The 27,942-nt window shown below is 35.9% G+C and overlaps 1 protein-coding gene across 1 annotated transcript in view; it reads left to right on the top strand.

The window, feature by feature from the left end:
* Nucleotides 1-27,942, top strand: part of Ptr (patched domain-containing protein) — a 46,776-nt gene that overhangs the window by 8,749 nt on the left and 10,085 nt on the right. The window lies entirely within an intron of this gene.

Here is a 27,942-nt window from a genome sequence, read left to right as displayed (position 1 = left end):
TCTCAAGTTGAGCCCGTGAGTTTGAATAGCCTCTTAGGCTACCAACGATGAGATAGGGAAAAAAATCGGATCTTTTTCAGATGTCATTATTAACATATAATTTACATTTTCACGTTGTTTTTTTTAATTGTACCTATTTGATGAGTCGAAGCCGATTTACCTGGTCAAGTCCTACATTAAAGTTATCGTGTAATTGTAGGTAAACCAATTCAAAAGGGTCGTGTTCACGAACGCATCCAGGATGAATTAACAATTAACCAAACAAACAAACCTAACAAAATTTGATAAATTTTGGTAATTACTGATAGTAGGGTGTTTTGTGAATTAGCAGAGCCCAGTACCGTGTTGCCTATTCTTCCTATTAGGCGTCAACGCCTACTGGAAATTGATAGTAGTTATTACAATACAATAAAATCTTGGGATGCGTTGAAATTCACATTGTTATAATCTAACGGTCTTGTGTCGGTAACCGCTTCACCAGGTGGACGGTAAGCCTGTTTTTTAAATTCAATCACAGAATATGCAAACAAAGATAAACGGTGACCGACAATGAATAATATTAATAATAACAAAAAAATATTATCTCATCACAATACATACTTTCATACAGAGTATGCAGAGTAGAATGTATGCATAATTATATACAATTAAATAAAATTGGAGTGTCTGTTTGTAATATTGAAATAACCGCTTTTTACTAGGTGCATATGAATATAATATATACGGTACGTACACCAAAATATCATTTTTTTACAATTTTTGTCTGTCTGTCTGTTTGTTCCGGCTAAGGAGTAACTTAGACTACTTTTTTTAGACTAGCTTCGCCTCGCGGCGTCACCCGCGGGTAGCATCGCGGGACTCAGCTGTCAATAATAAAATTTAATGTTTCCGAAGCGAAGCTAGGTGGGGTAGTAATTAATAAGTCGACCATAATTATTTACCGGTGAGAGCCGTGCTTAAATGCGAAGATAATCGTGACTTATACCTATATATGGTGATAACAGATAATTCACTGAGGCTGTTTGAATTGCACGCAATGTATATCGCAAATAAAAATCAGTTGATGTGTGGGGTTAGTTAACGCTTTCTTTTGAATTGAGGGTATGCAGCAAGCAGCAAGCAGTACGCTTCGAATTGCAGATTCGTTCGCGAGTTCCCAAAAACGATACCTACTAATTTAAATTTATTAAAAACAACCTCGAACGTTTTAAAACATTCAAACACGCTCTTTTATATTTATTATTTTATGATTTACATATTTAAAAAAAACTAATTTATGATTTATTTTAATGACATATCCACTTCCTTCTACATCCGTCCTGACAGATGCGTGACTCCAATGAACTTTAGCCCCGAAGGTAAACAAGTATATATCAATAAAAATAATTATAGTTTAAGAAAACACTAACCTACGGTGGCATATTCTTGCACGGATATTTTTATTCCGAAACCAAAAAATAGGAAGCACTCTCTGAGCTCCGGAACTTTTTAAGGTTGTAATTTTAAATGTTTTTCAACGAAGTTCCTTATGAGACGACGCGGAGGGGTACCCGAACCGGGAAAAAAACGTCCGTAACGTAAGATTTTTATTAGTAATGCACACATTGTACGACTTAACTTTGTAATAACGTACAAAAAATAACATATTTTTTTATCAATAAAAAAGTCATAATAAAAAATGTATACCCGAATAATTATTTTCTTTATACCTCGAATAGAACTTAAATTTAATTTTTTTATAATATGGAACTACGTTCCTATCCGGTGTCCCAGGACACCACACATCTTTTATGTCGGACTTGTTAATACCCCGGCTAGTTCCAACGAGACTATTGCTGGATGTATGAAAAACACCCATTTGTTAAAACTACTAACACCCACCTGTGCGTTGATAATGTGACAAATAATTCGCTGAAGTGCCAAAAGCAACTGCATGGAGCCACGAGAACGGGTAGGTAACACCATCCTGCCTACTTTTGCCGTGAAGCGATATTGCCTTCCGGTTCGCATGGCAGACGTATTATTATAGAATTGAGACTTAAAACTCATGTACCAGATGGGTAATGAATGGCATTTACGTTGTTGATGTTTATGGACTACGCTAAAACCAGGTGGATCGTGAGTTCGTTCAGTAGTCTAAGAAAAAAAAATTTTTTTCGACTCATTGTTGTGGAGGTCATAGGGTGACCTGGGGGGTCAAGGCCTTGCGGTGCGCTACTAGCAATCTAGCTGTAACGCTGCCAAGGAGTACCGGTAACGAGAAAAGTTGGCGAGAATACTGGTGGTAGGACCTCTTGTGATTCCGCACGGGTAGGTACCACCACCCCGCCCATTTCTGCCGTGAAGCAGTAATGCGTTTCGGTTTGAAGGGTGGGGCAGCCGCTGTAACTATTATGTATGTATAATTTTCCAGTCCCTAAATTTGGTTGAGAAAGCAGACAGACATATTGTTGAATGCAGGCCTAAATATTCGAAGTGTGAAGCAAGACTGCAGATTACCGATTTGAAGGATAGGCGTATTTATGTTGTAGATGTCTATGGGCTCCAGTAACCACTTAACGCCAGGTGGGTTGTGAGCTCGTCCACCCATCAAAACAATAAAAAAAATGTATCGCGTCTTGAGCCGGCAAGCTAGTTGCGACATAGCGGGATATCCCGGGACACCAGTGGCATGGATGGCCTTAAAAAGCTACCCGATGATACCATATGCCCGAGAGAGGCATCACGAACAAACAACAAACAAACAAACATTCATTTAAATATCAGACTGGTCTGGCATAGTGACCGATAAACGATTATTAGTCAACATTGGCAGTGACTAAAAAATAAATTCAAAGGCATTGCATGTACTCTGCTTCTCGAAATTATACCGCAATATTAATAACAGTCAGATTTCTAATTGCGTTTTAATTAAATGAGAAATCTTACTTTCAAGTAATACTGGTTCGGAGACTCGCTGAGACTGTGGTTCAGTCAAAAAGCATTGATGCAAAAAATTTTTTTTTTTAATTAACAAAATGGTGATGTTTATAAATGACTAGCTGTACCCGTCCGCTTCGCTGGGCATTTAAAATTAACATTATGATTTCTCACCCCCACAAAGCTTCTTATCATTAACGCCCCCGCCACTGGTGTAGGGAGTCCAACACTCATATAAATATTAGCCTATCCATTAGGTACATGTATTTTCTATATGGATACTAAGTTTCAAGTCAATCGGATGCATGGTTTAGTTGTTATAACGGAACATCCGTAAAAACCACTGTAGATTTATATAGTTATCTTACTAGCGGCCCGCTCCGGCTCCGCTCGGGTCTTTAACAAAAATTTCAACGATATTTGACGTTGTTTTAATTTTTTAAATAAAAGAACACTTATTGCGGCATAACTATAATAGTTAAACATATGCTGTCGCGACACTTTTTGTAAATAATAATGTGTTCTACAAAGTCGTAGTACATTATTTTTATTCTATTATCAATAGTTTTCGCAGGGCACGCGATGTAAAGAATATTTTAGGTAATTATTTTACACCTTGGGTTACATTATTGGAGATTTAGTAAGGATCCCTAATTTTTCAAAAAATATTATGGCCTATGTCACTCGGGAATAGTTTAGCTTCCAAACAGTGAAATAATTTTTCAAATCGGTTCAGTAGTTTCGGAGCCTATTCAATACAAACAAACAAATCATACCTCTATAATAATATTAGTATAGATTAGATTTACCATTAAGAAGATGTCTGTGTCAGTTTATAAATTGTTTGAAATAAATGATTATTTAGAATCGTTTTTCTCAATGTTTTTTTATTTAAACTATTCAACATGCGGTCGACTCTGTAATATCTATAAATATTAAAACATATGAGTTTGAGCATCTCTGTGATGTTATTATTCGATTGTTCATACGAATGAACTATTGTCAATGCATCTTGAGTACATTTAAAACTATTACGAAAATGTTTATTAACTATTACGTTTTATAGTTCCATTTACTTTATTCAGCTTACTGAAGTGAACACTATTTAGTATTCATGGAAATTTTCTTAACGTATTACCTTCGTGCACGTACTTGTCATCAAAATGTCGGAATTATTTTGGTTTTTGGTGTTTTTTTTTTCCTACCTATGCTGATAGCCTTGAGAGGCTATTTCAGCGTAACCTTAACTAGTAGATTAGCTCACAGGGCTCAAGGCTCAAACCTGACGACGTTGCTAACACGAACCCTAGCAAGAGCCGTACTTCGCAGAATCTACCACCGGATCGGAAACGCGACCCACTGAGAAGATCCGACGAGAAACTCAAGAAACTCGGCTGTGTCTGTGGGCTGATTTACTCGTCGAGCCCTCCGCTTAGGCGTTATAGTAGCCCATATACAGGGCGTAAATTTCCATTGTCCAAAATGAAATACTAATAAACTGAATGAAAAACATTCATTTCTTAAGTTAAATCATTGTTTTAAATTCTATTAAACCTCTATGTATCGCAAAATCAGTTCTTGGAAGCCAGCAGTGTTAGCCAAAGTCTACGAATTCCCGATTATTTGGGTTCCATTGCTTGCAATGAAAAAAGACTAGAAAAAAAACTTCAGAGGTGTCAAGGGACACCCGGATGGAACGAAGTTCCTTTCGATTAATTAGTGAAGGAATTTTAGGAAGTAATTTTTTTTTTAAGTTATAATAATAAATTACGGCATTATGAATAAGAAAAAAACAATACTATGAACTAAATTACTATTGTTGAAACGCTATCTCGAGAAACTGTACTCATTACGCGGACCAATCGGATACGAGCAATGTCACGCGATAAGCGCCTACACGTTGATTGGTCAGAATGACGGATCTAAAAAGTGTCGTGACAACTTTTCGTAAGAATTTTTTCCGTCTAGCCCCCTTTCACAACGCGCGATAAGGAACTTCGTTCCAAATGTTTATTAATATTATGTCAGAAATGATCACTTAGAGCACTTGTCTAACTATTCCAGCACCCCCTATATATGCTGAATGCTAGTTTTATACACCCTATATACCGCAATGTCAATGCTACCGAAATATTATTTCAGTGTGAGTACGAAAGCTCCAGACATCGATAAAACCTAATACTAGTGTATTTGAGAGCATGGAAAAGTAAACAGATATCCCTTTCAATAAATTACAAAACGTGGATGTTGTTACACAGTGTGTGACCGACCTTATTAAAAAAAAACACGAAAATTTCTAAAGCCGTGTACACATATTCGAACAGTACATGTGCCAATTTTACGGTCGCTTACATCGCGACAGATGCCAGCTGAGATAACAACCCGATGTGCGCTGTTCAATGACAGATCTAATTTAGATTTGAACGCCTTCCGCAAACACGACATCGATGGTATGTTTTGCACATGCAAAAGCACCGTGCTCGCGTGCGGTGAACCTACCTGAACGAAATCACCTGTGGCGGGTAGCCATCATACAACGCGAGATATTTGACAGATGCCTGAATCGCGTTTACGACATTTTCAAGATAAGCTCGCATATATACAAGTTCCGAACAACAACATTCGGACCGTCGGTCTACCGAGCAATATCACCCGCTCGGTGGAAGATCTTCCCTTTATCGTTCAGCCTCCCCAAACACCTACCAACCATCGAGGTTAAATACTATTAGTGCAAGCGAACTGATGATCATGCCTCCTATTTGCAAATTGTCATTGAAGTCTTAAAACAACTGAAAGTACTGTTCTGCTTAAAATAGAAGATCGCGAATTCTTGCATTTGCGTTTCAAGCTAGGGTAGATATGTTAACTGAGAGAGATATAAATGCGGGATTTTATTCGCTTGTATCGTTTATGTTTTTTTTTTCCTACCTATTCGCTGGTAGCCTAAGAGGCTATTCCTGCTACGCCCGGACGGGTAGGTGAGCTCACTGGCTCGACCTGAGAGAATTTGCTAGCACTAGCCCTAGCAAGAGCAACGCTTCGCTTCGTCACAAGGGACGGGTTCGATGAGGACGTTGACTGGTCCGTTTTTTTTATTTCTGAAATGGGTGGACGAGCTCACAGCCCGCCTGGTGTTAAATGGTTACTGGAGCCCATAGACATCTACAACGTAAATGCGCCACCCACCTTGACAAATAAGTTCTAAGGTCTCAGTATAGTTACAACGGCTGCCCCACCCTTCAAACCGAAACGCATTACTGCTTCACGGCAGAAATAGCCAGGGTGGTGGTACCTACCCGTGCGGACTCACAAGAGGTCCTACTACCAGTAAGGTGGTACCTAAACCCGTGGTACCTAAAAGCACCGTAAATGGATCGGAAGGATCCGTAATAACGTGCTTAGGGCGAGCACGCATGGCTAAGTAGGTACCGTCTTACATATTCTGTTGTTTAAAAAGTCAATTCTGCCCATTTGAAGTCATAAAAATGTCCATAATATTATGTAGTTATGTCGTAAAAACCGGATAAACAAGGAATAATAATAATTGAAATTAAGATTTTGTTATAAATATTATGGTACTGGTTCTTATCTATTATTATTATAAACATACGTTTTAAATTACTAATAAACGAAAATTATTAAATTTCTCATTTTATAACCATTAAAATTCCTTCTGAAGCTATTAATCAACACAACGTACTAGTAAGTTTTTCAATGGAATTAATAATCATTTTAACGTTCTAATCTATGCATACGATATACATTAATAAAGTAACCAAGGACTATGGTCTTGTTATGCGAACGTTATGGTATTTAGTTTTTGCAATCTGTTTCGAATAAAATAAATTCACCATTTCTTATAGTAGGTCGATCAATTAGCTTCCAACTACATGCCACTTGACATGGATACTGAAGCGAACACCACCGTTACCCTTGTTTTGGAGATATATCCTTTTAAAATACACCAATTGTCCTATCCTTCAGATCGATAATCTGCAATCTTGCTTCACAATTACAATATTTAGGCTGATATCCAACAATACGTCTACCTGCATTCTCAACCAAATTTAGCAACTGGAAGATTAGGGAATAGTTAAGTAAAAACTCGACTCGAAAAAACCGCGATCGCATATCTTCGTAAGAGACAGACCAATTAATATTTTCACGCAAAACCCCTCATTATTATTTAAAAAAAATCTAATCCGAACTTTGGACCATTTATCTTTAAAGATTATTCTCATAATGTCCAGGATAATTAAGGACCCGAATTCTCAACAAATGTGTAACTACTGTGCATTTTGTAATCATTCGAGAGTACAGTCGCTAACAGAAAGGATAAACAAAGAAAATTTGCGTCAACAATCAAAATTTTTGACAATATGATCGTATCGTATGCCTTAACCTTTTGACTTCCGCTTAGGTCGCCGGTGCCCTACGCGGCGCACTGAACTAGTTATTACGATTTCGGTTACAAAGGCGCCGGAATATCTAGTACACTAAGAGACATAAAAGACTAAAACATACATTAACAAACAAAAGTCAACGTTAGTCAATCCAGGCGCTTATTAACACAAATCGACAATAACTTCAGTGATCCACGTAGCGCATCGTTAACCCACATGACAGTCAAAGGGTTAAAGCATCATTGTATTTTATATTACCATTAAATAAAATCAGTAAAGGCTGACCTCGTTTTAACGGCTCACATCGACATGTATTTAAAGTGTGTAAGAATTATACCAATTAATTTTGAATTGGTTTGCATACCAAATTGCTAATTGCACAATATGAAACGTTTTAATGCTGTCTGTTTAATTTTTTTTAGGCTCGAAACGTTTTGTAGAATAAATTTATGAGTTTACTTTTTCCCTTTTGATGCCTTTTATTTGAATAGTATAGATTCTCTAGTATTGCACGATATCTAGCGGTTAGCTGTCAACCATAATCATATTTATTCGGTGGAAATTCGTTCAGACCATGATGTTTGATTTATGAGCGGGGGCACCTCGATTATGACAAGGTGAGAATATATTATCATACAACATGAACCGAAATTAGTTATTAGAACCCAAAACGCAGAAGGTTTTTAAATAAAATATCCTTAGAAATTTGTGATATATATCTATTTTTTGTAAGAAAATTGTTATAAAAACACTTTTTAGCGGGAACGCTAGAAACGAAGTTATCTGTATTGTTTTTGTTTAAATATTGAGATAGGTGGACGAGCCCATGGCCCACCTGATGTTAAGTGCTCAACGGAATCTATAAACCACGTCAGGCCGCCGCCCAAGTCACACAGAGATATGAATTTTAAATCTCAGTTTTTACTCAGTACAGGTTTGAAGCGTGTGACAGTTCGAAGAACTCCGACCTCATGTTTCAAAGTAGGTGGTGGAATTCACATTGTGATTTCAATGGGCTCCAGCTCCACTTCACATTAGGTGGTCAGCTCGTTCACCCATCCAGGCAATGAATAAATAAAAGACAGTGTACGCTTCGAAAAATTCCGAGAATCGAGAACGTATCCCAACCAATACATCACCGAGACAATCAAATTTTAAACTTTAACTATATATTTTGTGAGTACAAAAAACATTTTGTTCGACAAGCAAAAAGGATAACGGGATCCACAAAATCAACACCGATTCATCATTTATGTACATGTATGTATCTTTATTATAATGTAACGGATCGGAGAGTTCAGAAACATTTATTAAGGTCCGACTGAATGAGGTCGTGTGCGAAGTAAGTCACATAAAATCGATGACGCATTTTCAAACTAGAAAATAACATTAGTATCTATTGCAAAGACCAAAATATTTGACAGGGTTATGTTGTATGAATCAGAAAAAAAAACTGTCGTATCTTCTAGCTTTTCCCACTAAATTGTAAAATGTTCATCATGTTTTATTCATCCGTTAATATCACAACGTGATTTCCATCATCCACCTTAAAACCTAGATCCTGATTCTTTGGTAATAACATTTGACCTAAACTTCAATCCGTAACTCATACTTCGTGGCGGATATAAGCTGTGGATCCTACAATCGATAATTACTTATGAAATTTTATTCTGTGAGCTAGAACTAATTGAATTAATTGGAAAGCTGCCAATACTTTTGAAGTTGTGTATGATATCCTAGGTGCTTACAAACGATTGATTTTGTTTTTTATGTCTCTCCCAGTGCTCTAAGCTTAGCAACTTTGCATAACTCAATAAGAGTACACGAGGCATCTTATTATGACCCTGGATTTTTCAAAATCGTCTATACGTATATCTTGACCTAGGAATTGTATACCTCATATTAAATTGGTGACCTCGTTTGAAGGTGTTTTTTTTTACAATAACATAGTATAAATTCAATGTTCTATAGCATGGATACCTATTAAGTCGGAAGCGATTAAAAATAACCGTTACTTAAATTTGACTTGGTTATAATTCGTGACTTAAATACGAGTAGGTATGATCGCATACAAAATAATAATTTGTCGAAAAAAAAAACATTTATTTTTGGAATCATCCCTCCTTTGTTTAGAGACCAAGAAATATGACTCAATTAAACTTGCCGTGCTATCTTAATTCGAAGTACATTACGTATAAGATAGACCTTTAATAGTTTTAATTACATTGATGGCCGAAAAAGCTCAAGCAGTTGAACTTTTTTTTTTATGATCGATGGCTTTCTGGTGGCCAGGAAGCCTTTCCAGTTTCACAAGGACAGGTGGGTGAGCAAGGGCTCAGCCAGAAAGGGCGAGATTTGCTAACAGCTACACGTAGTTGAACATCTTAACGCCGGGCTACTTACTAGGCTACCTCATTTCAGAAAGACATCCTATATCCAGGCATCCAAATTCTGTATTTCAGAATAATCATTCTAAAATACAGGATCATACTTAAAGGTACTCGAGCAACACGGAAATTTGTCAACGTTAAGATTAGAGAGACATTAATAGCAACATTACAATGTATTGCAGCTAGCTTCTTCAACAATACAATTTTACCATAGTAATGTCCTCAGTGAATATTTTCGAGTCAGAGACACGTTACGTCATCAATGTTGCAGCACGAGCGACGTACCAGAACCGTTTGCGACACAAGCGTGGCTCTCTCGTGTTTAACATCTTCCTAGAATGTGCACTACATTTACCAGTTATAGAACTATAAATAATATTGTTTTGTAGCGTGGCTTGCGTTGATATTATCAAAACGAATTATGGCTATACAGGATCGTTGTAAATATGTTGCTACTTAAAAGAAATATGGTCGAATTTCAATCGTCGGACGAACAATAGGACTTCGAGTAACGTGTAACCATATTATCGTAGATTTGAAGTTCATAGTATTAGCTCTCAAAGGACTTCTACAACCAATTTTTCATAAAACCATTCTGGATTAATGCATTTTAGCGTCTATGTATATTATACGCTGAACTCACGACCCGATTGTAATAGCGCTTTTCGAAGTTGAATAGTCAATTTGATCCCTGCTACTGATAGATGAGGATATTATGCTTTATAAGAGAACCAACGTACGTATTTCGTTGGAAAAATTGGTTCGTGCCGGTGGGATTCGAACACCGGTGCATCGCAACATACGAATGCATCAGACGTCTTATCCTTTAGGCCACGACGATTTCAACTACCTATCTCGCCCCCTATCTCGAGACCGAAACCGAAATAGTAAAATACGCAAAATGAGCCCCATCTATTCACATAATAGTTTCTGAAATTTGAAAACGTAAATTTCACATCATTTTCAATAAACTATGTCATCCCGCCATCTTGGATTTTTTTAAGCAGCCGTATTGTTTATTAAAACCGTAAACACCATTTTCCTTTAAGATTATCTGACTTAAAATTGTTACACATAAAGAGCAAGCATATAATGAAAATTAAAAATCATTAACATACAAAATTAATCAGAAATCGTGAATCGCCATTTTCATTTCGAAATACGAACGGCAAAGAGGACGAATAGTAAGCGGAAATGCTAAAATGCCTTGAAGTTCTGTAATCGACAATAATAGCAAATATGAGACTGTTGCAATCGGCATACATCGCCGGTGGCCATTAAACTTGGACTACAAAAATACAAAAACTACATAATATGCTCTTGACTGAACAAACAATTCGACTATACTCGTAGTAAGCGTAAACGCGTACGTAAAATTATTGTAATTTCCTCTTAAAACATGGCAAAATCACCAAATTTTCAGTATTCGCTATTTGTGTTGCCTGTTGGACGTTTGATGATAAATGACGACAATCACGTTGTGGTGTCACTGAAGTTCGGTGTTCTCCTAACACAAGATGGACTGTCAGCTTGTTAAGCCATAGATTATTTTATAATACTATTACTACCTACAATTACTGTTTTATCCAATTAACAACAGTAAAAACTTCCAATAAGTTCGTAAATGACAATAAAAAAAAAACAAAATAACAATCACTTTCCATGAATGGAGAGTATAAAAAAGAACAACAATTATAAAATCAAATAAGTTAGAAAGTATTGATTCACATCGACGAGTATTTTGTTACCATTGCAGTCTCGCTTCGCCGACACGCGTGAATGCAATACCAGCACGGAACAGCACGCGATCTTCTATCACTTTAAAAGTAATGCCAAAGGAATATACCTACGTCCACTAGCTTTTGCCCGCGACTACGTCCGCGTGGAATAGTTCACAGATAATGCTTTATTTTAGAACAAATTTGGTTAGCATAAAAAACGTTATAATGAGCCAACCTTAACATATGCTGTCGCGGACTTTTTTTTAGATCTTTTAAAGGAGAACAGTTGTGTCATACATTATTTTAGCGAAACTTTAACCGTTTCTGTAGCGCACGCAGCGGAAGCTCTCAAAAGGGAAAAAAACCCCGACTTTGAAACATGGTTTATTGGTCGCTTGTATTGGTCTTAGCGTGATGTTATATAGTCTATAGCCTTCCTGAATAAATGGGCTATCTAACCCTGAAATATTTTTTCAAATCGGACCAGTAGTTCCTGAGATTAGCGCGTTCAAAAAAATAAAAACTTTTCAGCTTTATTTTGTGTCCACTAACCATTCTGGTTAGCGGGAATTCACTGGATGTAGGCAGCGCAGGACTGTTCGTTGTGATGAAGCTTAGAGCTATGTCCAGCAGTGAACGTATGTGGGCTAAAGGATAGGAATCGCTCTTGTGGTTCTTTGGCATACAAGAAAATGTATTAGGGCTACTTTCTTTGGACCAAATGTAAAACAAGTAAAAATAAAAAAAATATGTATATTGTAATCACTGTAGTTTGATTATTATTTTAAATGTGATTTAGCTTTCACGATGAAATAATTTAATTACGCGAAAACATTGAAATTTTAATCGTGATTGTGTGTATTCTGGGCTCATCCGAATAGACACAGCCATCCTGCCTATTTTTATCACGAAGCGGCCTGTCTGTTCCAGCTTGAATGGCCACTCGGGCGTTTTAAAATATGATTGTGATTTCCACCCATGTCCCGAAGTGAGTCAGGTTCTGGCACTCCGATGTCAATGGGCTCTCGTAAGCTTTATACCAGGTGCGCTCGTCTGAGCTTCCATAGATCGTAGCCTTTTTATTTCACGTTCTCTAGCAATATCTATGCACATATACTCAATACATATATCCCTATGTTAGTCTGTAATAAAAATATATAATAATTATGACTTAAATTTTGTGTCTACGCGGGCAGTCGCTTCACTTAATCACATCTATCGCGAACAGCTTAGCATTAAGTGGACCGTGAGCACGTCGGACTATCTAAGCTAATGAAATAGCACAACAGAAATTGCATTTACAGTGGACAAGTGATGAGGAATTTGGCGTTTCTAGTTCTGTGTTCAATATTAATGCCATCTATTTACATAATATTTATTATTGTAAATATTTTTCAAACTGTAAGTAACTATTGGTTAGGTTTAAACTATTAAAAATACGAGATCAGACCGTAAAAGTGGTTTAATCGTGTTTACATCTCGCGAAAACCGAAGTAAACCCCTGATGGTAGTCTAGATGCGATGGCTCATTGCGCGATGGTCCATTTTACTTTTTGCCTTTTACCAGTTCTCTTCTTTCTTTTTTTTATTGATGTCGAACAAATCGTATTCAATCAATAATTCATTTAACGGATTAGTTATTTCTGATAATATTTCGTTTTTCTTTATTGTCGTTCGTTGCTATATCTTTCAATTAGAATAAAATTGCCCATTATTACTCACTTTGCTCAATTGTAAAATTGGTGATTATTCGACTAGATTTCACAATAAAAAAAGTACGAATTAATCGCTAGAACGAACATGATTTCGTAGCAAGTTTTGTTCGCATTTAATTTATCAACTATTAATTTGCCTTGATACGTAATTATTCTTTTTTTTTTCTAAAATAATAAATACAAAAAGGCAATTAACTAGTCAAGACATACCTAAATAGATGCGTATCCTGACGATTAGACGAGGCTGAATTAAGCAATCACGTAACGAATATTGTACAGCAACATTTACGAGGAAAATGCAATGTGTCGGAAAAGTCGGTCAACAAAACGTTGTAAAGGAAAATACATTAGGCAACTAAGAATGATACGCATCTCTTAAACGAGGCACACATTGGAAGGTCTAATGCTGACTTACTAGAATAACAATGGAGGATCACATTAGTTAGATACACGGAAGGAACATAAGGAAAGTGAAATCAACCTCGAAGATCCCTTTGCCTCGACTTGCCGCGACCCGGCCTTGACGACGGCCTCGTTCCGCGTCGTAACCTGAAACAGGTGTGTCACGACTTTCTGTTTTGGAATGACAACATGCATCAGAGTTGTTTGAAAAGTTGAGGCTCGGGAAAAAACTCTTTAAAACATTCATACTTTACTTCATAATTTTTACTGGTGGTAGGACCTCTTGTGAGTCCGCACGGGTAGGTACCACCACCTCGCCTATTTCTGCCGTGAAGCAGTAATGCGTTTCGGTTTGAAGGGTGAGGCAGCCGTTGTAACTATACTGAGACTTTAGAACTCATATGTCAAGGTGGGTGGCGGCATTTACGTTGTAGATGTCTGTGGGCTCTACTAACCACTTAACAACAGGTGGGCTGTGAGCTCATGTGTCCATCTAAGCAATAAATAAAAAAGGACATTCATAACGACAGCACCTTCAAATGTATTAGTGTTTATAGCATTTTTCGAATTTAACTTACACTGTGTCCAGATAGACATTTTGTTTTTGATAATTCCTTAGAATATCGAGTAATCGTTAACAGCCGTCTGGTGTAGTGGTAAGTGACATGGTCACTACACAAGGGGGTCGAGGGTTCGAATCCCGCCAAGGGAAGATATTTGTATGATAAATATAAATGTCTTTTCCAGGGTTATGGATGTATATTAAATATATTTATGTGTATAATAAAAATATTACACTTATTTCCGTTATCGGTTACCTGTAACACAAGTTCTTTACGAACTTACCACGGGACCAGTTAACGTGGCGTGTTTAAAAAAATAATAATAATAATAATTCGCTTTATTTGCTACAATCAATAACTTGTAGGTTTCGCTTGTCTATGGTTCTCGTTTATTTTTCAACGTTCGTGATGTATTAAATTTCGATTTAAACGGTTCTGGCATCACAGCCTATTGCATGACCAGTGCATGTAAAACTACACAACATTAGGTATATCATTCGACCTTCTGTGGACTATCGTTTCATGTTATAATTACAAATTACCAAGCATTGCGATATATAAAATATTTTAAGACCAAGGTTTATGCCACTTTTGGAGTCGATGTGACAGGTTACCTTGAGAAAAAAAACACTCGTTTTGCTTTTTAGTTTCTCTCCATTAATAAATATAATAGAAGATCTTCAGTAAGTTAATTTTTTTTTAAATTAACGTAGCTCGGATTACGTCTGAATTAATCTTACTCGAATTTCGTTTGAGTATATTAATTTTAATAATTTGTTTTATTTAAAATCATAATATTTAGTAGAAAGAGAATAATTACTATTTCAGATGCTTTAAGATATATCTCATTTTGTTTTATTCAAACTAACCTATCAAACAAACTATTCAGATCAGATAAGGTATTTTCTTTTCTTTTGTAATGACGAAAATCAACCTTGAATGCAACAACTGCGATTGCTGCTGTGTGGTTCGAGTGACTAGATTCAGATACTTTTAAAACTAACAGTTCAAATAAACTATAGAACTATATTGATCAAGTAAAGATAAATAAATATCTCAAAGAAATACACTTTGAAATACTTGTCTCCTTTTGATACGCATCGTTTTTCCGCAAGTTCAACTTATTTCTACTGATAAAGATCGATGTTCATCTAAATTTGATTGGGTACGGATGGCAGCCAAATAATTATCCTCGTCGGCAATAAAATTATATTATAGCTTTTTTTTTAATATGGCATTGAATATGAAGAAATACGTATGTAGTAATTAGTATTACTAGAGGTCCCGCAGTAGTCGAAATTCGACTATAATTAATTGGAATTGTAAGTTTGTACACTATTATAATTATAATTTATACTTCTATAATCACAAATTTCGCCAAGACTACACTGTAAAAATATTACCAAAGGCAAACAATATTTAATCTATTCTCAATTTGACAACAGACGCCAAGAACAAAAGTTTGACAATAAATAGTATGCGACTTTTTGGCGGGAACGCGAGGAGTGAAGTTGTGTGATTTGTTTTATTTTGTCTATTTAGTGTTTCTTCAGGTTTAAATGTGTAATAATGGTGGTTTATTAACTGTTTAATATCTGTGAAAGTGCACAAATGTGGGAAAATGAAACAAAGCTGCTTGACGTAACTTCTCGGGTTCCTCCAAAAAGTCCACTGAAAAAATCTCAGTAAATGACCACCATTTTACTGCGATTATATTTCATCCCATATCATTTCATTTCATTAAATTTCATCTCAGTTGATTAATGTCTCAAATTAATCATTTTCATTTCATTTCACTCCATATTATCATTTTTCATAAAATTAAGAATATAAAGTAAAATAAGACATGACTTAAAGGTCTTAGTTACCAGGTCATAAAATCTCTTAAAAAAAATAAAAAAAAAAAAATAGTATGCATGCGTGTGTGCGTCAAATACATGGTATGTAATGTGTGTAATGATTTCTTTATTGATTTAATGTATCTTTTATGCATTATTTAAAAAAAAAATAGAATTGTGCACTTCTTCTCTATATTCTCTATAAGTGTGGAAAATTTCTTACTCCTCCGTCGGCGCAATTTTCGTAAAAAGGGATACAAAGTTTTTGCTTCACGTATTAATATATAGATATTATATGTTTTGTGTAACGTTAAAGTATTATGATACGCTGTAGATACTCGTCTGGATTTTCCATCTCATAATTTTTTTCCCGACCTCATCACCGGCCTAAGGGGTTATTCCAGCTAAGCACTAGCTAACATAAATCTGTTTTTCTTTGAGAAGGAAACTCAGTAACCTTAGGTAATAAAGATGATTCGTGTGTCGTTTGCATGAGTAAGCGATGTACTAGATGGAATAAATCACGAGATGCGTATTTGGAATTACAAGTATATGGCCTGGAATATATTTAATTACATTTTGCCTTAATAGGGACAAAGATGTTTATCTGTTGTAGGGAGCCAATGATTCAAGCACGCTATATTTTTACGGCGTTACTGAATTTAAAACTAAGCCAAGATAAGGAGTGGTAACGATCGCTTGAATACTAATTTTTTTTTTTTTTTTTAATTTTAACTTAGGCTTAATGAGTCCAAAAAGCTTCCGAATGTTACATGTAGAAGCAGAGCCTAATTTTTTTATACCTTTTCGCATATATTTGTCAAGAATTTTAAATGCAATAAATATGACCTTAGCTGTTAATTGGTAAGCTATTGTGCTCTTAACATTTTTTACTACATTCACAGTTATTGATATAAATGGAACTTGTCGAAGATTTTCACACGTGCTTCGCGAAACAGCTTTTCACAGTGTATTAATGAAGCAGGATTAATACCTATATAGCACAGAGGTGCTAAATGCCAAGTGCTATAATTTGATTTATACCTTTACGAAATAGCTGTTTGTGGAGTAAAACGACGCTAAGCCCCAGGCTAAAGATCTTTTGCGTGACATTTGAGTTATTCTAAATTCTTACCGCCAGCAAAAAAATCTACATATTCAAAAATATGCATTAAATATGCTTAGCCGTGTCGAATTATTCAAAGAATTGAAATCATAAGTACTGAGTTCACGTTCTACTACTATGGAATATATGTTTGTGACAGCAAGTATGTGGATGACAGCACCAATGCATCCATCCTGAAAGAGCTCCAAATCAAACAAAGCCTTTCGTCGATTTTGCAATTGCGAATCCTTAATATGTTTTGACATATCACACGTAATGAAAGCTCATAGGAACCATTAATGGTTCAAGGAAGAGTACATAGATGGTCAACGCTCTCACGGCCGATCACCCACAAGGTGGACAGACTTGATTAAGTCATCTACTAAGTGTTCCCTTGCTGAATGTACACGTACCGCCACAAATAGAGAGAGATGGAAAGGCCTCACAAAAGCCACAACCAAGCAATAAGACATACCACGATCACTCCACCAAGAGTGTACGACTGAAAAGAAAAATGTGGGTGACAGCATTCACGTTGTAGTGTCGACGAGCTGCGGAATCCATCTAAGAAATAAAACTAAATACTGTTACGCCGGCAAGAGTAACGCTGTCTATCGCCGAATAGCAGAACGAATATAGAAGGATCTAGTAGCATCTAGAAAGATCGAGAAGTACAACGCCATCTATTCTCAGACAGCGGAAACACAAAATACTCGACTTTTGTGGAACATTCTCGAGAATTCTAGGGATATGTGGTATCGCCTATAAAAGCGTTGCAGAGATGTAGAAGAAGCAGTAATCGGAACTACTCGAAGCGAAACAGCGAACGGATCAACTGAAGCGATGTGGAAGTGAATTAAGAACTTTAGTGTTCTGTGTGTATTCTAAGTGATAAATACAGTTTTAAGATGTACTTTGGTGGAACATTTATTTATCCCAAGCCCCAGCTCGTAACAATACATTAAAGAAGGCATACAATACCCTTCTTGTTTGCGTACAATTAACATATTAAGTGCTTTTAAAATAACATAGTTTCCGCTATGATTGACAGCTATTTACGTACCATAGAACCGGTTCGATGTCCATTTGTGAAGACTTGTCTAGCGTTACACTGACATACATGCTTTCGATCCCTTTTTGAATGATTGATCGCTGCAAAGTAGGACTCCGACCTAGACGATTCGAAACACGCATGCTGTTTTTAATGTTATTGACATGATTGTTAGTTCAAATTTAATAACAATTAATAATGTGCAATATCGGACGTGTGTTGAACCTGTCTTTGATAAAGTGTAGTATAGTGATTTTGTCCATCGTAGCCTTAAGCATAGAAGGACAATGAAAGAAATTATCAGTTGAAAAACATAGATTTACATATTTTTATTAGCGTAAAAAGGAAGTGATGATCACTTCGTGGTTGATATTATATGGTACAGTGTTAATACTTGCCCGTGTGGGCGCACATTGTGCCATCTATCAGTCAAACACATCTCATTTTGAAAAGTAAATTGATTTTAAATTTGTATTTCATTATCATCATCATCATCATCAGCCTGCGGCAGTCCACTGCGGTCATAGGCCCCCCAAAGCTCGCCACTAAACCCGATTTTCGGTTTTACGCATCCAGTTACTGCCAGCTGCCCTGCGCAGATCATCGCTCCGTCTAGCAGGAGAGCGTCCCACATTACGTTTGTCGATCCGCGGTCTCCACTGCAGAACACGATACGTGTTCTGAATTTGTATTTGAACAAGTCTATTTATTTCCTTGGTAAAAAAACGGTCTAATTTTAATTTACCAATGGACCCTTTTCGTCCTTAACACAATGAATTTTCATAAAAACTGTTTAATATTAAAAAAGTTTAATATACCCAAATTTGTTGTCAAAGGCGTATGATAACTTTAATTTTACACTTACTTAAATAATATACGACAATCCTCGAATCGGTTAACACATTTTGACATACGCTATTGTCCAGCTAAACTTATAATTAAATTTAAATAATACTTATAAGATTATGCAATCACAGCAATGCACAGTTTAAAGGGCCATTGTGCCATCAGCGATAAAGTTCGTAATGCGATCATAATGAGTCGATTTGGTAAAAACAACGTAAGTGCGTTCGTACCTAGTAATTAAGTACACGCAATGCAGATGCCTTCAATGTAATCGCGTAAACCTTAATAGAACATACTAGACGGTGAATACAAATTACTGTACCACGTCCTGGAAAGAAATACGCCTCATCTTTGTTGTTGTTTTTTTTTTTTTTTTTTTTTTTTTTTTTTTTTTTTTTTTTTTTTTTTTTTTTTTTTTTTTAGTTATATTGTTCAATAACCATTCTTATGCAAGAATGAAGAACCCAATTTATGAAACAGTATGTTTATATTTAATTCATTATTGTTTTCTTAACACAGATTACTGACTGTCAACAATATGTACGACCCAAACGTTATCTTAGAGTAAATAGCTAGAGGTCAAATGATTACATAGGTATACTAACATTATATTTGTTTCACTCATTAAAACAAACATTGTTATTAGCTACATAGCTTGATCATTGCATTATGCATGATGTTGCTATCGGTTTTGGATAATGGGAAATATATTTTTTTTTCAATTACTTATGGACAGTTCATGGGCTAAATCTGAGAGAATTTGCTAATACTGGCCCTATCAAGAGTAGTGCTTCGCTGAATCTACTACCGGATCGGAAACGCGACCCACTGAGAAGATCCGGCGAGAAACTCAGTGGGCTGTGTCTATGGGTTAACAGAACAATGAATGACCATTTATTTAAAGCGAAATTCAAAATTACATCCCTTAAAAACATTCGAAAATCCTGTTATAAATTTACTAGAAATGCTAAGTATACGTACACAATGAAACCTACTAGTGATCTGCTAATAATTAATCTCGTGATCTTTTATTGTCATTACATTATTTATTACCTTTCGAATACTTTTTTTATTTTATTGTATGAGTAATTTTAATTACGTCTACGAGTCGCCAAAAACCCAAGCAGAAACTACAATTTCAAGCATTGCTTAGTATAGAACAAATATTATTTGTAGTCGTTTTGTGAGAGCGTAAGAAATTTACGTCGTTACGAAATCCGTCGACTAAATCTCCAGTTTGCAACCAACGGATCATGTCAGACGACCCGTGTCAAGGGTGAACCGGCGACAATGACTCTTGTAATTAATATCACATTTTAAACAACAACAAAAAAAACTTCATGCCGTTTTATTGCTACGGGTCAAGGTGAGAGAATCGTGAGCTTAAAAATCATGATAATATACTTATAGTTCTCAATGACAACTATAAGGCCGAAAGGAAGAGCATACTTAAATAAAGGTAAATAAGAGTGCTTTTGACTTCCATTCAAAAATTAACTTCATTATCATGTCATAACATTAAGGTTAGAATGTTTAACCGGTTCTACTTGATGACCGTACGTATTTGACATCAAAACTCATGGGTTAGCCTTAACACGAGTGCCATAATACAGATTGTATTTTTATAATGCGTAAAGGACATCTGAGTTACTTAAAAACAAACTAAAACAAAATAAAAAAATCCTTGTACAAAAAACGATGCTTATTGTTTCTCTTATCGTTCTCTGTCGCTCTATCTCGATACTCTCTCTCTCTTTCTCTCTTTTTCTTACTCTCTCTCTACCTCCTTCTGAGAAGTTTTCACTGATTTGTCTAATTTAGTGGGACAGTTTAATCATTTCAGTATTCCCGGTGAACATTGGCTTGATGATGCCTCTGGTCGATGCCCCCTGCAATCTTCTGACCACTCATCTGCTTCCTATGGCAATAAAAATCCCTTAGAACCTCTTTTCAATTATATAAAAAAAAGGCTGAATTAGTTGAGACAATCTCTAGATCACCAACGAACACTATTTAATTTTTGTTCTAATAAGATGATAGCAAATTAACAAGTCTTGTCCTTGGCTCTTAGAGCCATTTTACAACTAATAAAATTAAGGCTCATGACAAAGGTATTCGTGCGCATCAGAATGACGTAAAATGCCGTTGACCGCCGCTGTTTACTTTCACAGTCGTGTGCAAATAACGTCTGCATGACTTACCAAGGGTCTACCTGCATTTTAACCAGCTCGAAAACCATTTTACTTTTAGTATATCCTTCGGTTTTCGCGAGTCGCAAACATAATTAAAATCACTTTTACGGTTTATTTAATCTCGGATTTTTTATGGTCGTTATATTATTTCCGAGGTTTCGAATTCTTAACAGTAATCTTGGTGTCCGGACGACTGAGTCGTAAAAGTAGTTGTAATTATATATTACTTTTTACACAATTTTTTTCTTAGATGGGTGGACGAGCTCATGGTCCACTTGGTGTTAAGTGGTTACTGGAGTCCATAGATATCTATGACGTAAATGCGCCACCCACCTTGAGATATAAGTTCTAAGGTCTCAGTATAATTCCAACGGCTGCCCCACCTTTCAAACCGAATCGCGTTACTGCTTCAGGGTAGAAACAGGCAGGGTGGTGGTACCTACCCGTGCGGACTCACAAGAGGTCCTACCACCAGTAAGAAAGCTTTTTAGACATTTTTTTTTCAATCGCACCATCTCAATTGTCACTCATTTTATTATAGCGATCCAGGAATAACATCGCGAAATTCACCTTTTTCCAATGCGTATTTTAAGCAACTGGAGTATTTACATTAAAATATGAACATTATTTTTAGTTTGAGACACTCTTATTGAAGTCATGCTTTGGTTCAACTATTCGTTTGTAAAAAGACTAAATAAATAAACAGTAGGGTTATTTTTATAAATCATAATTAACCATAATTAAATAAACTGTATTAAAAACGTGGTTGTCGTGGCTGTCAATAGTAATTAATTACTAAGCACAAATTGTACCTTATTTTTTTTTTAATAACGTTTGATGCATCGTTCTTTATAAACGAACACCGTCGAATCTTGCTCGTGTCCTAGATACATTGATACCTAAATTGGTCTTAAGGAAAGAATCGAGTCGGTCACAATCATCGTGCTGATCGGCTTACGTTATATAAGTTGTTTACGCAACAATTTCGCGTTTCGATCACAATTTTCCTTGTATTAAAACACCGGATCAATGAAATATTTATATGCCACCCCTTTTATCGAATTCGACGAAAACTTTAGTGAATAATGAAAAATTAATATGTATTTTTGAAGTGAAAACTTCTTTAGAATCGTTGTGATTTCAAACCGGATGCAACGGAAAAAAACGACAGGTAAGAGACACAAATACAAAAATGTGTAGGATGAAGCCAGCAAAGAATGAGACAAAAATATACATACTATTTAATACAGCGCCATCTGTGAGATTTTTTAATACTAACGTGTGTATGAAAGCTCTTGTAGTGAATTTTGATTTAGGATTATACGTGAAATTAAAATATCAATTCACAGAGGGCGCTACCTTACAATTATTTACTAATGACAAAATTTTACATATACTTAAGACGTTTAGGATAATTGTATTTTAATTTTGGAAGGTTTCACTTCTACCACGTGTGAATTGCACACATGTATTTTTTTTTATTGCAATATCCGTACTGAGCGGGTTATTGCCAAACACTTGAAGAACACAAGCTATTATGCGTAATAATCCTCGGACATTAAACTAGTCGTTACACAACCTTCGCTTATGTTATTTATATTAATCACTTTACGATTAACCTTATTTTATGCGTAAGAAAACCTCAACATAAAAACCGTGCATACGACCTTACTTACCACTAAAACTTACATGATAAAGTATTCTTTTAACACGAATCATTTTACTGCACATAAAAAAGTAATATTTATTAGTTAATATTAAGATTTGCCTACATCGTTTTGTTTATTGATTGGCCTGTTGGCGCAGTGGTTAGCGCCTCTGACTTATAAACGTCGTCGTGGATTCGATTCCCGCCTCGGGTAAACAAAAAATATTGTTACGAACAGGTTTCGTTCGGTGAAACTAGTATGACTCCTAGAGATCACTAGAATAGGTAGGAAAAAAAACGGAACAGCATTACTTGCTCTGTGTCTGGGTTACTAATATCTATAAAGGTACCCAGAACTATGTCTGCTTCCATTAGTAAAGGGAAACCTATTTTGGGGCTGGATGACCGTGTAAGATTTTTCCCCGATTATTTATTTAGTTATTAACCACTTTACATTAAAAGCAAGAACCACGGGTAACAGTTAAAAGGTGATGCAGACATTAAAATAATACTTAGGTAATTAGTAGTTTTATTAGATAAAAGTAGTTTTATTAACACGTTTTTTTTTTTATAAAATTCTTGAGCTTGTAAACATTGGCAAGAATCTAAACTTGAATCGTTTTGATTGGTAGCAGTTTTAAGTAGGGTACAGGTTATACCTTCCTAACTTAAATGAATAGGTAGTATTCCTAGGAAATTTCATCATTTTTTATGAATATTAGTCAAGCAATAATGTACGTAACTGGAAACGATCAAATTAAGACCGGTAACATCACGATGATGACCAAAATAACCAACGAATGAAGTAGGTCGTTCATTACCAAAATAGCGTGTTCATTTTGTTTATTATTTAAGGTACAGACAGCCATAAGAATAAATGTACGCAAGTGAAAGGCCGCTGTCCGGTCAAGGAGGTCCGCGTTTGATGTACTACATTACAAGTAATTTTAAATCTCGTTACATCTAAGCCAGAAGCTGATTAACAGTACCCTGGAAACTAGAGGCTTAGCGTTGGTCGAGTCACGAATTTGAGTACAGTTTAGGGCAACAAAAAATGACCAATAAACTATACATCACAAACACGGCTAGAATCACGTGTGCCCACTGAGTTTCTCGCCGAATCTTCTCAGTGGGTCGCGATTCCGAACCGGTGGTAGATTCAGCGAAGCACTGCTCTTGCTAGGGCCAGTGTTAGCAACGACATCAGGTTTGAGCCCCGTGAACTCACCTAATTGTTAGGGTTACGCTGAAATGGCCTCTCAAGGCCATCAGCTTAGATAGCAAAAAAAAGTTTATATTATAATTTATAGTTAGACACCGAGCATAGTAGTATGCTACATATTATAATATGGTTATTATAATATGTAGGTCTAAACGAGGTGAATAAAAGGTTGGACGAAGTTCATAAAAATCAAATTGGTATTCGCGGAGTAAACGCCTACATTCTTGTAAGAAATTGCTACGTAAAAATTCTCTCAGGTTGAGCCCGTGAGCTCACCTACCCGTCCGGGCGTAGCTGGAATTAGGCTACCAGCTAATATGTAGGGAAAAGTACAATCACGTGAGCTTTGAGATTTAAAAAAGTGTGTGAAATAAATTCGTTCGTCGTCGTCCATTGTTTGTGTTAAATAGCCGGGTACAATAAAGTATATACTACATTATTATCTCACAGAGAAAGTCATGTACACTGAGAAACAAAAGCAGAAATGCGTTCCAAATGGTTAGTTTACCGTATTATTGGTAGTTTATGGATCAAAGAGTGACACGAGCAACTCTTTATTAATCTAAGGTAAAGCAACGTGTTCGTTCTTTCTGAATTATAAATATATCGCATGCTAAGCCGCGAGCCACATTTAGTTCCTAATAATGTTGTAGTAACAACTAGGGATGTTTAATATTAACTAATATAACAGTGATTTCACACCACCTGTAGAATTAACTATAATAATGAACAAAACCGCGACAGAGCCACAACTAATCAGTGTATGAAGCAACTAACAATTTGATATAGTAATATTTTATATGTTTGGTATCATGTAGTATAATGGCTGACTCAGTGGTGCAGTAATTAAAGTCCCTGACTATTGCGCGGAGGGTCGTGGGTTCGATTCCCACATGGGGCAAAACATTCGGGTGATGATCAGATTTATTTTCTATTTGTTTAAGTATTTATTATCTATATATGTGACGTATTTAATGTATTTAAAAGTATGTATGTCAATCAGTGGTACCCATAACACAGGGAATCTTAACTTGGGGCCGGGTGACCAAGCGTTATTTGTTCTCAGCTACTTATTCATTTATTAATTTATTTATGTTTTAGAATCTGATTCATCGTAAAAACAGTATTATTTGGTGTAATAAGTTTTCCGCGCGCAACTTCGATTGCGTGTATTACAGATTACATGGCATGGGCAACGGGCAACAATAAGATGAACGGTAACCTATATCATTTCCCGAGGTTCAAACTATTTCTATACCAGATTTCATTAAAATTGGCTTAGAGTAGCTCCGGAAACAAAGAGACAGACAAAAACGAATTCTGAAAATCGCTTCTTTGGAATACTCTTCTCTAATTATCCCCTTTCTATTTTCATTACTCTTCTTTATTGAACAGACAAACCGAATTCTGCTGTTTTATTTGTTACTAGCTGACCCGGCAGACTTCGTAGTGCCTCAATCGATAAATAAAAGACCTAAACTTTTGTTTAAGATAAACTTAAAACAAACAAAAGGAATCCGTCCGACGGGGGACACATCAAAGGAAAAACAAAATTGTTATTTTTATTTAATTCCGAATATTTTTATATTTATCTAACCTTTTAAACCTTCTCTGGACTTCAACAAATAATTCAAGACCAAAATTAGCCAAATCGATCAAGCCGTTTTCATGTTATGTCGTGACAACGGAAAACGGGTTTTATTTTTATATATATAGATATGGCTGAGTTGTGTTTCATACCCGTTATTCTTAATATGATGTGTTTGTATGGTATAAATAATGCCGTATTATAAGTTTCCCTGTTTAATGGGTACTAGTTCGCTACTTTGGTTTGTCTATTGGCGACCATTTTTTGGGGCGGTAGGTGTAACGTCATTTTCGAATCGACTTAAAATTTCTTTTCTCTCAAAAAAATCGTGTTGCCCAAGTACTGAATGGAGACAGAGCTAAAGGCATCTCCAAGGCAGGTGAAGGATTCGGTAATTCCGGGTGATTCGAGGATTCCGTATCGGAATGGCGTTTCTCAGAGTGGATATATCTCCTCATATGACTCGACCGATGTTGTTCAAATTTATTTTCAAACTTAACGGGATTTTTTATTACTAAAAATAATTACGGACAGACATTACAAATTAATTGTTTTATTCATAAGTAGTTATCGGAGCTTTATAATCCCGTTAAGAAACACTATATTTATTTATTTACTAGCGACCCGATTTGATAGCTGAGTCCCGCGGGTCCTCATACAACGCTAGACCTCATACAACGCGAGACCTCATACAACGCGAGTACTCATACAATGCGGGACCTCATACAACGCGAGACCTCATACAACGCGAGGCCTACTACAACGCGCCACCTCATACAACGCGAGACCTCATACAACGCGAGACCTCATACGACGCGAGACCTCATACGACGCGAGACCGCATACAACGCGAGATCTCATACAACGCGAGACCTCATTCAACGCGAGACCTCATCCAACGCGAGATCTCATACAACGTGGGACCTCATACAACGCGAGATCTCGTACAATGTAAAAAATAAAGTCAAAGTCAAAGTTTAGATTTGTAAAATAAAATAGTCATACGCTTATGACTACATTTAAATATTACACGCTAGTATTACATATATTAATATCGCTTCGCTTCGGAAACATTAAATTTTATTATTGATAGCTGAGTCCCGCGATGTTACCTGCGATTATTGTCGTACCGCGGGTAACGCCGCGGGGCGAAGCTAGTCTAAAAAAAGTAACCTAAGTTAACCCTTATATCATCAGCTACCTATCAGTTAAAGTCTCGTCAAAATCGGTCCAGCCGTTCCAGAGATTAGCCGGAAAAAAGAGACAGACAGACAGACAAAAGTTGTAAAAAATGTTATTTTGTTGTATGTAGGTATGCATGTAGTAAAAAGCGGTTATTTTAATATTACAAACAGACACTCCAATTTTATTTATATGTATAGATTTTAGTTTTTCATAGGGTCTCTTTAATTTATATTATAAAAAAAAAACATTATTTATTAAGCTAATTAAGCTGCGATAATTCACTGTGAATAAGACCGCAAATTCAAAGCTCGATTTAATAACATGACACCAGACCGCATACATCTGTGCTAAGACGATAATTTAGTAACTGAGACTTACTACATAGAAGACATTAAAATAATGATGACTAACTAACACCAGGTTGAACAAATTCGTGTCAGATATATCTGTGTTAGTGGGGAATATATTATGCAAATACTATGTGAAATTTGTTTACCTACATTTAACGCTACAATCAGAGAATCCGGGTCAGTACAATTCAGCGAATGCTTTATACCCTTATATATAAGGGTGTGGTTGTCAGCGATCGTGTCCAATACAGGATGTCGAAATCTCTATTGTATTGGAAAAACTGTTGGCTTACGAATTGCCACTGCCTATTACTACCGCGGACCAACAAGCTTAGCGTTCCGGTTTGAAAGGTGAGATAGCTGTTTTAAAATCAATATAGAATTGTCGAATTCTATATTGATTATATAACAGCTAACTCATGTCTGAAGGTGGGTATGCGAACTGTGATGTTAATAGGCTCTAATAACTACTTAACCCCAGGTTGGCTGTGAGATAGTCCACCCGTCTGCGCAATCTTTAACTGATTTCAACAGGGAATCTAATCTAGACCTTATTATATAACAGTGAAGATCAATAACCACTAGAAGAAACAACCAATAAGAATCACTATTATAATTTACACAATCACTATTAATTTAATACTTTTTTACAATGGCTCATAATTATTTACATCACCAGTGTTTCGATATTTATTCAATAATCAGTATTTATTTCAATATTTATTATTTGGTTGTGTAATTGTTCAATGTCTCAAATTCTGAGAACAATGTTTATAATTTGATTTAAGTAGGCACCTCTGCCAT

This window comes from Bombyx mandarina, chromosome 10 (genome assembly GCF_030267445.1).
Source record: "Bombyx mandarina strain Sakado chromosome 10, ASM3026744v2".
Taxonomy (NCBI): domain Eukaryota; kingdom Metazoa; phylum Arthropoda; class Insecta; order Lepidoptera; family Bombycidae; genus Bombyx; species Bombyx mandarina.
This window is presented reverse-complemented; position numbering and strand designations above follow the sequence as displayed.